General features: G+C 42.3%; 1 pseudogene; it reads right to left on the bottom strand.

Moving 5' to 3' along the window:
* Positions 1-621: 621 nt before the first annotated feature.
* On the bottom strand, positions 622-2,328 carry LOC147011355 (uncharacterized; annotated as a pseudogene).
* Between the last annotated feature and the right edge of the window lie 9,160 nt (positions 2,329-11,488).

Raw genomic sequence — 11,488 nt, 5'->3', positions numbered from 1 at the left:
GTGCAGAGAAACTAAAACCTTCTCAGGACTGACACACAAGTCTCATTTCCTCAAAAACAGTGTTGGATGGAAAGTGAGCGCAGGAATAAATTCCCAAGTCTCCGCAGGAGCAGCAGCTTCTACAGCGGTTTTAGTTTAAACTCAAAACTTATCTGCTACCAAACATTTGCTAAGTGAAAGAGTAACTAGATGCTAGTTTCGAAAAAATATCCAAAATTGAATGAGTAAGGTCACTCTTACTGTCACTCTTGTGAGCAACAGGAAGTACAACTTTCAAACTTCTGGCTCACACACAACAGCTTACATGTGAGGGATCTCTGGGTCACTCCTGGGAGATCGATCAGCCGCCTCCATGTCAAGGGCCTGGTCGAGCAGAACTGACCCGGGAAATCAACAACTTGTTGCTCATTATATCCCAAAAGGTTGGACAAGCATCCGTACTGAGATAGTCCATCGTCGTCATGGAGTCAATGAACTCCTTGAATATTCTGGGTCCTGTTTAAGATTCCTCTTCAACAGCCATTGTTTAGGAAATGAAGACCTTTTCATTCGTCTACTGATGGAGGTCCGACGTTGAACAAGCATCTGTTTGTTTCCACTTGGTCAATCGAAAACCGTTCTCGTAGAATGATAAGCTGGAATGACTCTGGAATCTGAGACCCTGATCTTCTCACCACCATTCTTTGGTGCAGGGGGGGATGAGGTTTCCTCCTTGGTACCTGAGCAACATTCCATTTGGAATACATATGCTTTGACTTAATTCTCCCAAGTACTCTGTGATAGCTTGGTGAGGAAATCATTTCTTGCACAGCAATAAAATGTCTTCTGGAATATCCACTGGCAAAGTTTCTGATATTTTGAAAAGGAATATTTTCTCTGGTTGGTCCTGCTTTGAGAGGTTTTCAATTGTCTTCCAGCCTTGAGTACCTGGTTCCCTCAAACTCTGAAGGGCATTTCGAGTTTCCTCGTTTTTAAGGAAATGGGATGTTTGTCTGGTTCCCTGTTTCGGTATTTTCCACAGACTATCAGTGATAAATGCTGAATACTTCTTCATGCAATCCAAGTACTCACTGAAGGGTCCTAAAATAAGTGTTTCACAAGGGTCCATATCCCGTTGTCACTGCATTTCCTTCATCTTCATGAGGCTCAAAGAAGTGGAGGTTACCTATCTGAAAATGTAACGGTGCATCACCAGCCATGTTACCTTCCTGATTACCCCCAAGGTACCAACGGACTGATTCTTGCCTGGAGCGCTGCTCTTCCTTTGGCTGGACCTTGAGGTTCATGAGGAGACGTCGCTTCAGGCCTCACGGCCGAATGACTGAAGAATGTTTTGGTGAACTCTGTAACCCACGGTGACCTCTTTGCGATTCCATTGTTTGTGGGTGTTCTCACATCGCTCGCCTGTGCTTGAACATGAGATATGCTTTTGAGGCAAGCGATTAACTTGTTCAAGTTTTTTTTTTTTTTTTTTATTATTTTTTTTTTTTTTTACAAGAAGGGCTGCAATGATCAGTTTCAATATCCACAACTGTGTTGTCTCCCTCGCTGGCCGGAACAACAACAAACAGGTTGGCAACCTTAATCTTGTCCACGTCTTCATCATCTGGAGAGAAGGACAAATGGAGAACTTGAATTCAGATAATGCAATGGAAATTGACCAAACAACAAAAACAACGCACTGCAACGCGCACCCCCAACAACTTGATGACGGTGATGGATGAGTACACACTACAACCCACACCTCCAATGAAAGCGAAGACAGCGATGGACGAGCAATGGAGAAAATGAAACAAGAGGTGGAACCCTTAGTTATTTACTTTTTCCATTCAGTCTCCATCTACGTCACACTGAGAGGGACCAGATGAACCAATTATGAGTTTGGAGATGTTTCCACGTTGGAAGTTGTTGTGGGGAGGGGGAGGAGAGGGGGACACCGTTCATTTTATAAAGAAGGTGCAAAGTCATGTTGGGTCCAGGATGTGTAACACACGACGAGTGTCTGTGTGCACGAATGGGAGAGACATCAGAAAATGCGACAATTCACAGGAGGTCAACATGAGGTGTTGAGTACAAAAACGATGGGTGGGGAAGAAATGTGAAGGGCAAAAAGTCCAGCCTGTGTGTTGGGCAGATGGGCGATGGAGAGACGATGTTATTAATATTGCTATTATTATTTGCTCAGTGTGAAGCTTGCTACATGTCTTTGTCAAACGATGGAGAGAGAAACGTGTTCTCACCTGTGTCATAAATTGGTGCAGGTGCACACTGGCAAACGAGGATCAAATCCGTAAACCCGAGGATGAGCAATCCTCGGTATGGATCCATCATTTTCACCAAGACCATCTGATAAATGTGATCCAAACTGTGGACCCCACAAACACTGCACGGATGACACGACAAATGTTTTCAGTTGAACGCTCTCGCTCATGATGTCACAATACAAGGTAAACACAGCCGTGAACGCTTTGTATTTTTATTCTTCACAAGCAATGGGGAACCTCAACATAAATGCAATGTTTTGTGTATTAATGTCCACTGTCATTTCCGTTAAACTCATGTAATGGTACACTGGGGGGTGTTCCGTTACCTTTCGGCTTGCAAGCCGGCCGTTCCTCATCTACCGTTTCATTGGAGCGTTTGCTTGAATGCTTCACTCACTACGCGAGCGCTCTCCAAGCTGCTTTGTAACTGAACACACTCTGATGTCTCCTAATGGCTTTGTCTGCATGCAATGATGTACAAGTTCCTCCCCGTGCCGTAGAGCTCAGATCGATGTGAAAACAAACGGAAGATACAAAGCCTGTCCGCTTTGTAATGAGACTTCATCTTCTTCTTCCTTTTGCAAAACACGACGAAAACAGCAAAAAAAATTTTAAGTTGATGATTTTAGGTGACCTTGACCTTTCGGGTGGCGTCCCGGTTAAGGTTGGCCACCTGTTCTGATCAAACGAACAGCCATGAGGATTGCATCCCAGTTAAGGATGGCCTCATGTTCTGTTCAAACAGTGCCACGGTGTGCACCCCCCCTCCCCACCCCCACTTCGGCTGGTGCTGCACTTCAGGAAATTTGGTGTCTTTACTTGAAGTATTGGTATAATTCGGTATCTCTACCTGAAGTAGGTATATACTGTGATTTGGCTGTTCCACCTGAACCTGGAACCTGAAGTCAGATAAATTGACTAAATTTATGGGATAAATTGTGGGTTTATTGTTTTCCACCTGAGATAGAGGGATAAAATTGATGAAATTTATTGTTTTCCAACCAGGAGTTGGAGGTGACAGAATTGTGAGTTCATTTACAACTGAATGAAAGAAGGATATGGCTCTTATGAACTTGTGCACTTGTGCAGAATTTATGTTGACTCTCAGTGAATATTGTATGTGCAATGTATTGTGTTGACTTGCATGTCGTACTCAGTGTTGTATTATTTGAGTTATTCCATGCAAGTGAGTGTTGATATCATTTGTGTATGATATATCAGTGTTTCAATTTGTGTATTGTGAACTGCAAAACTTGTGGGAATGAATAAGTATGGTGAGTGGAGATGATGATTGGTCATCGCCGTACACTGTGAAGACTGAATGAAAAGAGACGTGCACTTCTCTTACCAGAGGAGTACGATGACGTCAGATTCCACACACTCAGTTGTAGCGCATTGTGTTTTCAAAATAATGGGTATTTATGGCTTGTATAATAAATAAATAAGTTGTGTAAAATAATGGCTTGTATTGAAAGCAGAGCCATAGCATAATGGTGCGGTCTCTTTGGAGTGCAAGGCAAATGCCATTGAGAAGTGTTTTAAGACCAGATAGTGCATATGAATTTGATTTTTGTCAACATCTGAATTGGAAGTGATTATGTGGGCTCATAGTCCGGGAGCCAACCTGTGTACGAGGCTGTTTTAGGGTTGGACCTTACAGCCTCTGCTATAAAATTTTACACCCCCAGGATGTTTAGATATATGTTTGCAGTTCATGAAAACCAATGTTGGCAATTCATAAGCTCTTGCGAAAAATTTTGGCGGCCGTTTTTGTTTGAGGAAGATTTGAAAAATTTGATAAAACAGCAATTGTCAATAAAATTTCTAAAAAAATTAAAAAATCACATTCATGAAAAATAAATGTGAACTAAATGTAAGAATTCAATCAGTGCATTGTAAAATGACAAAAAAAAATTGCCTTTGTGAAAGTAAACCTCGTAAAAGTACATAATTTTGTGAAAAATGCCTTAAAAATAACGTTTTTTGAAGATGGCCTTTAGAACTTTTCTCATCATAGGCAGATGCTGCATTAGAATACTAATTTCTCTTAATGTGATATGAACATGGTATCCATGGCTAATTAAAACAGCAAATTTGATTGAGTTCTATCAATTTTTAAAGAGAAAATTAACATTTTTGTCAACCAAAGTTCCCCCTACCCACAAAATCCTCTTACTCTATTGAACACAGTTCGGTTAAGGTTTGCTGGATCCAGGTTGGGTACTTCACAGTTCACTCTTCCAAAAGGAAAATTCAATGGTGTTTGGAGTGACATGGCCCTGGAGCAGACATACAACAATGAAGGAAGACATCTCTGTTCAAAGGCATATCTCAGGCACCAGCTGCTCGAGATAAATATGTGAAAACAGCACCATTTCTCACAGCTGTATCAGAGAACATAAAGTCTATGGCTAATCTAGGCCAACAGGAATCTACTCATCATGGAGAAACACATAAGCAGGCAACAGAAGAACATATGCATGTTGAGGAGATCAATAAAGTGATATGCCAGCAGATGATAAACCCATTCCAGTGTAACAACCAAGTGGTTCTGCTCAATAGAGCAACTGGTGAGAAGGCTGCTTCAAAAGACTTGGTCCATGCTCAAGCTAAGGGCATGGAAGCCATTATGAAAGCAGAAGAGGTGGTCTCTATTAAGATTGAACCACTGAAGCTGGTAACTTTCTCCTCACAGAAGAAATCAAAACCATCAAGGAAACAGAGTTTAATCAGGATCTATCAAGATGAGACTGCAACTACACGTGTGCTGTGTTTCTATCGAGATGCCGACCCAGTCACAAGACAGATTGCATTTTCCCATGAGTGGACAGACTATCCATCATCCCTGTTTGAGGTTGATCCACGCTTAGCACAGGGGTTTGTAATGCGCAAAGGCAACAAGTCTGATTTCGTGGCAGTGCTAATTGCTGAAGCTGAGCAGGATGTTGTTTTACAGCTGCCATCATTACCACAGAGTGACCTATACACAGTTTATCTGGTAGACACAATGGCATTTGTAAATAAATACCAAAAAATAGGTGCGAAAACATTTGGTGAACTTCCCCAGCTGTATCTTCGCAAGCAGGTGTATCCTGCAGTTGAAACCTGAAATGTGCAACTGTGTCAACATCATTGGTGATCAGTATGATTTTGATGATAGCCATACTTTGAAGGGTGATGAGCAGCAGAGGAGAAACCAGACAGACCAGGCAAGACAATTCTCACCATCCAAGAGTCTAGAAATTCCGGACTGGAATTTACTCATGAAGAATCCAAGAAATAAAGGAAATCTTCAGAACTTCATTGGCACTTCCCTTTGTGAGAGTCCTGAAGCTATTCCGGATGGAGTGACCATCATTCTTGGTAGTATGATGGAAAACAAAGGTCACACTCTTTCCATCACATCAGCATCAAGTTCAGTTCTGGACTTACCTTGTGAAGAACATGAAGAGGCAGACACAAGGATTATTGCTCATCTTGCGTATTGTGTGGAATATCTTGATCACCATCGAGCTGTTGTGCATGCAACAGATACAGACATAATTATGCTGTGTATATATCACTTCTGCTGCTTGAACACATTGCAAGAACTCTGGATACAACGGCAGAATCAATACCTACCTATTCATGAGCTGGTAGAAGTGTTGAGCAAGAAGTACCAGAAAATCCTCTTGATGTCGCAGCTACACTTCTGTGCACATATGTGTTGTGTGGATGTGACACAGTGAGCTACCCATTCAGAAGGGGAAAAAGAAGAGGTCAGGTCAGGTATGGGAGCATGTGCCAGAACAGCGCGTCGCTGCGTCCACTTTCCGCCGGTACTCCAGGGGCCTCCGTCTGGCCATCCCCCAGGCAGATGCCAGGCCCATCCCCATCTCCTTGAGATGATGGTCAACCTGCTGCAACCATGAGGCACGTGGTCGGCCCACTGGCCTCCTCCACTCATGAGACTCCTCGCTGAGAGAATCTGGTGAGCAGGATCAGCGTCAGGAACAGCAGCCACATGTCCATACAGCCGCAGCTGACGCTCACGGACTATGCAGGTAACAAATCTCATCCGAGTCTCTCTCAGCAACCGCTCGTTGGACACAAAATCCGACCAGCGATAGCCAAGGATTCTCCGAAGAGACCTGGTACCAAAGGAATTAAGTCTCCGTCTCAGATCCTTGGTCAAAGTCCAAGTCTCGCACCCATAGAGCAAGACTGGAAGTACCAAGGACCTGAAGACTCGGACTTTCGTCCTCCCGCACAGGTACCGGCAGCGCCACACCCCATGATCCAGTGAATCCATGACTCCCCAGGCCCGACCCAGACGTCTATTGACCTCCGGCTCACAACCTGCGGAGACATGAATATCACTGCCAAGGTAAGTGAATCTCTCCACGACCTCAACATCCTCACCACAAACAGACACAGACAGGACAGCAGCATCCAAGATGTCACCGAAAGCCTGGATCTTAGTTTTGACCCAAGAAATCCGTAATCCCAATGGCTCCGACTCCTCATTCAGCACCTCGAGGGCCCCCAAGAGGATGTCTAAAGTCTCCACAACGATGACTGCATCATCTGCAAAATCAAGGTCTGAGATCTTGACATTGCCAAACGATGCACCGCAACTTGATCTCTCCGACATCCTCCCTAAAATCCAGTCCATACAAGTGCTGAAAAGTGTGGGGGCAAGTACACATCCCTGACGAACTCCAGTAACAACTGGAAATAAGTCAGAGATGGTACCACCACACTTCACAGCACTCTCAGTACCAGAGTAGAGTTCAGACATCAGATCGATCAGTTTCGGTGGCACCCCACGAAGACCAAGAATCCTCCAGAGGACATCCCGATTCACTGAATCGAACGCTTTACAGAGATCAACATAGGCTGCAAGCAGCCCCTGCCGAAACTCTCGTCTGTGTTCGGTGAGGACACGAAGTGCAAGGATACGGTCAATCGTTGACCTCTTTGGTGTAAAGCCTGACTGCTCTGGACGCTGGTGCTCAAGCAGATGGTGGCAAACCCTATCAAGAATTATCCGAGCAAAGACCTTGCCCGGCACTGAGAGCAGCGTCACCCCTCGGTAGTTTTTGCAGTCTTGGCGATCACCCTTCCCTTTCCAGAGAGGGACAACAAGGCCCCTCTTCCAGTCAGTTGGGATGATGCCTGTGTTCCTGTGAAAGAAGAGCGGCACAGGTTTCTCTGGGACTGATAGGAAACCTTCCCCACCTTGTTGATTTTGGAAGAGATAGTGAAATGGCAGCAACAGAATGTGTCATTGATGAGGCCAGAGTATACTGGACTGCTCTGCATGGCCAAAAAGGGTTCAGCTGTTTGGATACCCTCAGGCAGCATATGTTTGTCTCTTCAAAATTAGACCTTAGGTCACTGCCAGCAACAGAAGATGCGTTTACTTCCTTGTTTTAAGAGCATTGTATCAATTGCTTCTGTATAGACGTGCACATCTCAGTGACCGAGCACTTCCCCCAGCCACAACATTTGGCAGAACCCTTATCAATGGAAAACTGGTCCCAATTCTCATGTCTAAGCCAGCCAAGCCAAACATAGACAAAACGGTGTCTTGCATGTGCAAATTATCCAAATGTCTGAAACGATGTTCATGCAAAAAGGCTGCTGTGCCTTGCTGAGTGACATGCATATGCCTTGGTCAGAGAGGTTCATGTGGTGGAGTTGTTTCAGAGAGTGACTCTTCCTCTGAAGAGGATGTTTCATGTCACAATATTGTGTTAATCCATTTCTAATTTTATCTTCCTTAAAACCATGGCATGTAAAAGTATGTTCTTGTTCCTGACCCCATTGATAGTCAAGCATTTCTGAGTTACATAAATCTTTTGTTGTTTGACATATAACCTTGTCAATTGAAGGTAGGTTAAATCTACACCAATTGTGATATAGGAAATGAACTCCTCTTTAATATGAGGGGTCATTTGTGTATATAGGTTTAGTGGTTATGATTTTAGGACAATATGAATTACCCCTACCCCCATCCTACATCTTCGCTTTTGCCAACATTTTGTTATCAGAGGGGGCTCGCAAAAGTGTTGACTGTGTTGTTGCGCAAGAGTTTCACCATTGCCAACATTGGTTTTCATATACTCAAAGGGTGTCTCTTTATGAAAATCAACACAAAAATTTTATAGCAGACCGGGCAATTTTTTTTTAATTTTGATCGGTTGGCTCCCGGACTATCAATAAGGAGGTGAAGATTACTGTACGATGTCATGATCCTACGTATATTAACGAGAATGTCTTGTTAGAAATGATGTTGCAACAAGTAACGCGTGAAGACAAATGGACTTTCATAAAATACAATATCATAAAATAATGAAGTACCTCAGCAAGACGGTTTGTGGACAGATTACCCACATAAACAGCCAAAGTTGTGGTTGTTTGGGATGAATCAATTGAATTTAAGCTTCAGAAAGAGAGTTGAAGCAGCCTGTGTTTGAACTTTTCTGTTCGTGGTTTGGTGGCTGGCGCATGATGTTTGTTGTGTGTGTTGTTGATCCCTTGTGTTTGCTGTTTAAGCATGAATACATATCGTGATTGAAACTTACAATATCCCTCATATATGGTGCATTGTTCCAAATGTTGAACAAATGGAATGTTTGTGAGGAGGGGTTGATGGTGAAGTGTGTTCCGTGTGAGAATCCCCACTCGTCCAATTGTTAAACTGTGGGAGTTAAAGTGGATTCAAAGCTTGTGCTTTCTCACTGTTTGATAACTTTGTGTGCTATTTTGGCTTTGAACACTGTATGTTGCATACATAATGAATGGATGGTCTCCTTGGAGCATCATTTGAATTCCTGTTATAATCAGAATAAAATAATAAAAATCATAATAATAATAATAATAGCAATATTAATTGTGACATTGTGAAATGATTGTGAATGTAAAATATATTCTGAACGGGGATTCATTTAGTGGACTGGCTCTCGCCGGCATTATGAGACAAAATTAATTAAAATAATGCTTTGTTCAGGATTTTAAAATTATGAAAAGTGGGAAATTGCCTTTAATTGCTCAGCCCAGCAAGCTGAGGTGTTTTGGCTCTCAATTTGTTTAAATACCAGCTACCTTGCAACATAGATGTTTCAGCTCATTCTTCTGACAATGGTCTTGTTTTACAAGCAGCTGTTAGTTCTGCTAGAAGAGACTTATCCCTCAGATGGACGTTAGGCATGCTGTTTTCATTTGTTGATGGATGTTAAAGTTGATAGATGACATCAGTTGATGTTTATTTTAAAGAAAAATTCCTGCCCAAACTACTGCTGGGATGGCAATGGCAAACCACTCATACCAGTGAAACACATTGATTGACTCAAGCAGGCAAAATTCCTTGCATATAATGAATAACTTGGGTGAGAATTATGGAATTGCTGCAAGATTTGATGAATTAATTAACTGAGACATTATCATTGCAAATACTTCTTATAATGATTGATCTGTGAAGCCAGTACATTAATTGAGGAAAATTTGGGTTAAAATAGTGATCTTTCTTAAATGTCAGACATCCAAGAACCAGGACAAAGACGTGTAGCAAGCTTCACACTGAGCAAAATAAAAATGCTTTTAACGGGTAGGGCTGGTGCTTCTTGGACCCACAGCCTCTGAATATTTATCACAGCAACATTCTTGGGGCTTGCAGCCAAACCAAGGTCAACTTACTCATGCAGAAAGCAAAAAACATCTTTCTTTTTATGCATTTTGTTATGTCGGCCTGTATTTGTCAGGAATCAAATTTAAATGGACTACATTTTTGTCTAACCCTCACACTGATCGACCATAAATCTGGTAGCAGAGAATGGTGATGTAAATCAGAAAGGTTGGAAATTAATTAAACAACGTTAGCATTTGGTATTGTTAAACTGTTTAGAGAAATTTTGTATCTCTCAACAATGTTGTCAAAGTTCTTGTTTCCAAAGGAACACCCTACAAGCAGAGTGCTCCAGGAGCAATGTCCAGTTTGGCAGCTCTGCAAATAACACTGTTGGAATGTCAGGACTCATCTCACCATGGGGGGAGTTCGCAGAGCTGGCAGTACCGAGAAAGACTCCTGGGTGGCCGCCCTGTGACTACAATGATAGACTTTCTTGTTAAATTACTCCTGTTAATATAACAATGTGAAACCTCGCAACAGCACACCAGTGTGCTTTGATCTGTGTTGTAGTGATGAAAAAGTGATACTCGTGATAATGTATGCATGTGATCTTAATCAGAAAAGTGATTTTCACACATCTCTTCACTGGATTGGTTGTCAAATACTGTACATAAACATGGGGAAGAGTTGGTAACTCGTGGAGATTGTGTACACAGTAACTGAGTTAATTCTTTTCAGACTCAGCTCATCAAAAATTATGGTATTCTCCATTACAATTCATTATGGTATTTGAACCTACATATTTGTTTTGCTTATAAATAATGGGTTGATTGGAGACTAGGTTCCATCATGATGATTTTATTTTGCTTATCTAGTAAACAGATTAAGTTTGTTTTGAAATTGTTATAAGTCTCATAATCATAATTTCAATGTATTGGGGTCTTCAAGTGACAGAGTATTCTCCCAATTTGTTTTTCTTCTAACTTTTTCTTGAATGGATCAAAATTTGCAGAGTAATTATAGTTTGCATCATTAAAACCAGTAACTTGGAACACATGTAAATAATCGGTTATATCACAGTTAGGTATGCCGCTGATTATTGGTGGTTTGTATTGAATGATTGATGTATTGTCAATCACTGTACCTATGGACAACGTGGCATGGATTGATCTCTTCTCCCAAGCCCACCACTCGAGCACAGATTGGTCAACATTATATATTAGGAATGAGAAGCTAACTGTAAGGAGAAATCAGTAGATGAGGAAAATCAGCATGTTATTTATATTAACCATAATGCAGAAATAGAAACAATGGTGAGACCAAACAGCAGTTATGAAATCAATTCATGGAATTAGGAATTGTACCATGTATTGTAATTGTAGTGTCGTGGTAGGGGCGCTTAGAAGGCAGACATGAGCGGAGGAACAGTCGAGCCAGGCTGTGTTGCACAAGCGGGAGCGCGGGCGTACTTTGCCCGCAGCTCTCCTTTATTACGCACTCAATACACTCACAAGCCGTGGCGGCTACGACACCCACTACAACGCCTCAGGCGGCGCGCACTCCTTATATCCCTGGCAGACACGATGATCACGCCGACCACTCCCCCACCATC

Source organism: Eptatretus burgeri, chromosome 15, assembly GCF_056783735.1.
Source record: "Eptatretus burgeri isolate ZD-2024b chromosome 15, Ebu_testis_v1, whole genome shotgun sequence".
In the NCBI taxonomy this organism is placed as follows: Eukaryota; Metazoa; Chordata; class Myxini; order Myxiniformes; family Myxinidae; genus Eptatretus; species Eptatretus burgeri.
Note: the sequence above shows the minus strand (reverse complement) of the source record. Positions and strands in the feature narration are given on the sequence as shown.